Genomic DNA, 6,081 nt, shown 5'->3' on the forward strand with positions numbered 1-6,081 from the left:
GCCGATCTCTAACTAGCCGGTCTCTCCTGATGGAATTTTGGAATATTCGTGAGACGTGTTAGAACAGCTGGCGAGTCCCGCTAACCGATGCACTGCCTGGAACATCGTGAGCATTAAATGCTCGGATGAGTATAAATAGGGGTGGGGGTTAGCCAGTTGCTCCCTTATGTAATTTTCAGTCTCTCGCGAACAACTTCAAAATTCTCTCGTTTCCTCAAGTTCTTCCAACACTGATCAGACTCCGGTAAGGGTTTTGATCCTTCTTTTAGTTTAAATTTCTTGTTTCCTTTGAAAATAAGCGGCGCCGAGGGTCAGAGAGTGGTAAGCCCCCCTTCCGTTCAGATCTCGTGGTCATCCAATGAAGTGGAGGTGGTCAGACCAAGCGTGTGACCTGAACCTTCTAGGGTCCCTGTTCCAGCTCGAGGGCAAGCAGCACCATCAAGGCCTGTACCTTCTTCAGGGAGGGAAAATCTTCCCATGGACGAGCTACCATCAGTTCTTCAAGAAACCGACCTACAATCGTTCAGCCAAGAATACAACATTCATCCTGATTCATTCGAACTCATCCGGTGTCACGGAGATATCCGAGCCGATCACTTCTTCAAAAGGAACGACATGATTATAGTATACGAAGAGCAATTAAAAGCCGGCCTACGGTTCCCTTTGGACGACTTCTTCAAGGAAGTTTTAAAATATCACCAAGTGTGCATCGCTCAAGTTCACCCGAACTCGTGGCGGATCTTAGTAGCCTTCCGAGGCCTATGCCGAGCTAAGGGACTCCGACCCACAGCTAAGGTATTCGTCGAACTACATAGATTAACTCGTCGAAAGGACGACGAGTATTGGTTCTTCCCAGCGAAACCTCATTGTGGACTTTTTACCGACCTGCCTTCCTCCCTGAAGAATTGGAAAAACCGCTTCTTTATCCTGAGGAGCAAAATTCCGAACAGCTTTGAGGGCTTCCCTCGTAGCTGGCTGCACCAGGGCCCTATACTTCCGAAGCGCATTACCTTAAATAGAGAAGAGGGCCTGATGGTGATGGAGCTGAAAGATCAGGCAGGCAAAGAGAAGTTTTCTTGTCTGGATGTCAGGATCGCCGAATCGCATCACCGACAATGGAGTTGATCACAGGCGAAGATCGCGGGCTTCAGCTCTCTGACCTTGGCATCGGTATTTTCCTATATCTTAAATCTTTGGACCTTAGCGATCTCACTGACCTCTTCTTTGTGCAGGTATGGCAAGCGGCGAAGCCTCCAAGGAGAGCCGGAAGCGAAAGAGAGAGGTCTCCCGGAAAGTGCGGGAGATGAAGCGATCTGAGCTACTCCAGACGCCCAGCCATGAGCCCGGGGAAATACAAGGGGGCTCATCTCAACCTTCAGGGTAGCCGATCCCCGAGGTAGAAGTGATCCGATCTCCTCCTCGCCAAGAAGAGCCGCCTCCAGCTCCTCCAGTTGCTTCAGGTGCGGAAGGGGTCCTTCTCAACCTACCACATGGACCCTCTCCCGCGGTGCTCAAGTGCCGATCCATTCCTTGGAGAAGAACCGAATTGTTCGGGAGAATCCGGGTTTGGCTAAAGTCCTGGGTGCTTCTATTTGCCTTCTGGAGGATCAGGACAAGCTATCTCAGGACAACCTTGATGATATCCTGACTCGATCCATGAGCCTGAACGTGGAGTGCTTGGTGAATCAGCACATAGTCTGGGAGAAGGCTCATCGCCTGGGTAAGGAGGTCGAAAAGATGGGCCATTAAGTGTCTTCCCTCCGATCCCAACTCTCATCCGCTCAGAACTACATATCTAAAATTGAGGGGCGGATGAAGTTCTATGAGGACAAGCTGGCCGAGCAAGCTCGTGTTCTAGCCGAGCGATATCGTGTTATTGAAGAGCTTCAAGCGCTCCGGGCTGGTGAAGTTGCTGAGCTCACTGAGGAGCTCAAAGCGAAAGAGGAAGAGGTGGTGACAAGGGAGGCCAGGGCTTATGTGAATGCTCACAGGGATCTCCTGGCCGAGCTCAAAAATCGGTACCCTAAAGAGGACTTCTCTTGGATGGTAGATCTGACTCCCCAGGACGAGGGTGAGGATAGCGAGGAGGGGGCTGAGGGTGAGAGAGAAAATGAGCAAAATGTAGATCAGGCTGGGGGTGATCCTCCAGCCGAATGACTTGTGCAAACTTTAATATGAAATGAAACTCGCTTTTTGTTCAGTGAATGGATGTGATCAGAAAATCTCTAAATTACTTAAGCACTTGATTGTCTGAGCATATTAAAACAACTAAAGTTGATTATTAATCTAAGTGTATAAGGTCAGAAAACACCATAAGCATGAGATCGGCAGGGAACCAACGCTAAACAAGACTTAATTTAAAATTGGAAATTTAGCTTGAGTACTTAAGATCGGGATCGCCATTAAACCAGATTGGAACCTTAACTTGATTATTCCTAAACTTTTAAAATGAAGATCTAATGCTGGGTCAGTTTCGTCTGACGAGAGAGATCGGGAATGTAATTGACTATTCAGGAGATTTGACAATTGGTTTGAGAAATCGACAAGGCTTTAAGTGACATGGGGACTTAGTATTGTTTTGATTCCTTTTGTGGAGAGGTCGAAAATGTGATTGTTCGGTAAAGAGAGATCGGAAATGTAATTGGCTGGCAAAAGGAGACTTAGTGCTGGGGATCAGTTTCGAAATTTATTGATTCTGGGGATTGGCCAAAATATGGTGTCGACAGGAGATTTGGGTTACTTGAAACATGTGATGGACTCATGAAAGGTGATATTACAATTAGAAAGTTGGGAAAGATTTGGTCTTGATATAATAATATGTTTGGTAGACATGTTACTTAGAGTGGGTATGGGAGAATTGCTTATGATAACTAGGGTAAGCACTTGGATGTTGTTTTTTAGAGTATGGGATGGGTTTAGTCACTAGAAGTTATAAAGGGCTCTGATGGTGGTTGCTGAGGGATGGATTTAGGAAATGCCATCGGGATAAGATTTTGATACTACTAATTGTGCTTAAAAATTCCTCATCTGTAACACCTCGAACCTCTGAGTTATGAATAGTATCATTTTTGGTCCGTGACTAGTACTATTCAAAGGCACCTTGAGGACAAAAAATAAATAGAAAATTAATTGAGATAGACACAATAAAAATTCAAGTGACCCAAAAATATAAGGACTCACCGGGTATATTATAAAAGAGGGATTATGACCCGATAAGGGGCAGTTTGGTCAATTCACTTTAAGAGTTGATTTTTGACCAAAATGTCAATTTAAGTAAATGAAAATAATAAATTGAATTATGAATAAATTTTTGAGGAAAAATTCAAGTAAAAATGTTTAAGGGGAAATTTAAGAAGTGAAAACTTAAATTTTCATTTTCATTAAGACAAAATTTAAAATTATGACTTATGGGCTTTTGATAATTAAATTCAATTGTTAATTAAAAGAAATAAAATAGGTATAAAAGAAGACCAAACCCTCCCTTCCTCTCCCATTCATGCCGCCCCACCTCCTCTCTCTCTCTTTCATTATTTCTTTCTTCTTCTTTCTTCCTCCTCTATAGACACCCATCCTCTAAGCTCAATCCCTTACTTATCTTTCATGAGTTTTCCATCTAACTTATAGTAAACATCAAAGAGATCTTTGATTGAGAGATTAAAAGCAAAGGGAAACAAGAGATTAGAAGAAAATTGAAGATTTGGGGAGTTGAAAGGAAGTCATCAAGAGGTAAGTTCTTTAATGCTCATTTAGTTATACAAACCTTAAATTAAGTTAGATTATAATGAAATTTCATAAGAAAATGAAAGAAAATATGTATGGAATCTAAACTAGGTTTTGGCCAAATTGGAGAAAAGTTAGGGTTTGATGTCTTTGAATGAAATTGATGATGAGATTAAGCTTAGCTGAAGCAGTATACATGATTGGGGCAAAGAAATTGCATGAAATGTGTATTTTCAGTAGAGAAAGAGGTTGGGATGGACAAGGAATAGTGAGTAAAGAGAAAGGAAAGCATTGAAGGTTTGTGCACAACTAACTTTTTATTTGTTTTTGAACTTGTAAATTGTTTAGAATGTGTTTATTTGAATGAGTTCGCTTTGAACAAGTTTACTTTGACTGAAGTATAGTTTTTCTCTTGCATTTAAGAAATTTCGGTGTTGCCACTTCTATATGGATATTATGATGATTTGAATGTGTTTATTGGTTTATAAATGTGATTGTTGAGTGGAAAACTTTTGAAAACTATTTTAAAACCATAGTTAGCATGACAGTCCCTTTCGGAACTTTCCTAGTAGTAACGGCTACTTGGGGTTGATAATGGATATTGATTATGTCTCCCATTAATAACAGTTATTGGGGTAAGACTACATGAGTACTCATTAGCTAGCTAGCCCTTCCCTCATTAATAACGGTTAGTGAGGTTGAGATTGCTTTGTCGTGGTGTACAATACAGCACTGATCATGAAATTTTGTGTCATGGCCTAAACTGTGTGTTGATGTTGGCAACACTAATGCTTTGTGAATTGTGATTTATGAAGTGTGATTTCTCATTTGAAATATTATTCGAATAAATGGCTCTTATGAACTTAGAACTATTGTAATGTTTTCATGCTTAAGAAGGATGTGATTTGTTATGCCTTGACAAGTTTTACTTTATTTTAAGTTTTAAAATTATTAGTTCTGCACCACTGAGTAATATACTCAGCGATAGCTTATTTATGCTATTGCAAGAAAGGGAAAGGAGAAGGCTGCTGAGTGAGAGACTTGGAAGCAGCATTTTGGTTTTGATTGTGGGTATATATCGTAGGTATACCCTTGTAATTTCCTTTTGATATATTTTGTACCTATATGCATGGATGTACGGACATTGAGCAGTTTTTATTTAAAAGCATTGCCTTGCTATCACATTTTGAGTTGTAACTATTTTGTATTTTACTTTGAGACTTATGAAAATGTAACTTTTTCAATATTTATTCTATCATTATTTCTAATGAACGTTTACATGGAATTTTAACTATTCTCATGCAATTTTTCGTAAAAGAATTGATAAGATAAAAAGCTATGATTTATTTTAAAATCCTTTATAGCATAGCTAATGAGTTACCGATAGGTGGAGTTCAGTAATTCATTAGATATGCTACGGGAACATGTTATGCCTTACCAGGGATAAGGTGTGACATGTTTTGGTGGTATTAGAGCTTGGTTTTTATACAAGTTTTGAAATTGCATGTTTGAAAAATTTTGATAAGTACAACTACTCAATTGTCATTAATTGATACAAATAGTGCATTACATCATAAATATGGACTAATTGAGGAAAATCTCCTTGTGTTGGTTGTCCAGGAAGTAGAATTCTTTGTGTTTTGGTATGGAAGAGGGGGATCACGCGATAGAATAATCCGTAGCAGCTGAGGTACAGGGGGAGGCCCCAGCTCCTCAGAATGCCAGTGGGTCAGTTGCACCCATCCCGCCTATGCAGTTGCCTACTCAGTTCGCTCAGCAGATGACTGCACTATTTCAGCAAATGGCTGGCAATATTCTAGTCCAAGCTCCTGTGCAAGCACCTCCAGTGCAACCACCACCTCCAGCCAGACAGTATGAAAAGTTAATAAAGTATGGGGCGATAGAGTTCAAGGGTACAATGGATCCATTAGAAGCAGAACAATGGCTTGAGAGAATGGAGAGAGTATTCAAGAAATTACGTTGCATAAATGATCTAAAGTTTGAATACTCCATTTCTTTGTTGCAAGGGGACGCTTATGAATGGTGGAAGACCATTCCCCACAGCCTGGTAGAGCCTTCAGTTCTGACTTGGGAAGATTTTCTGAGGGAGTTTAGATAGAAGTATGTTTCGGACACGTATGTGGATATAAAGCTACAAGAGTTTCTGAGTCTGAAGCAGGGTGATAGGACTGTGGCAGAGTATGAGAGGGAGTTCTCTCGCCTGAGTCACTATGCTAAGAGTTTACTCACTACTAGCAGAGACAGATGCAAGAGCTTTGAAGCTGGATTGAGGCCTATCTTATGAATGCAAGTGGTTGGGTTCTAATATGAGAACTTCTCAGAGCTGATATCCCAAGCCCT

This window comes from Hevea brasiliensis, chromosome 5 (genome assembly GCF_030052815.1).
Source record: "Hevea brasiliensis isolate MT/VB/25A 57/8 chromosome 5, ASM3005281v1, whole genome shotgun sequence".
Lineage (NCBI taxonomy): Eukaryota > Viridiplantae > Streptophyta > Magnoliopsida > Malpighiales > Euphorbiaceae > Hevea > Hevea brasiliensis.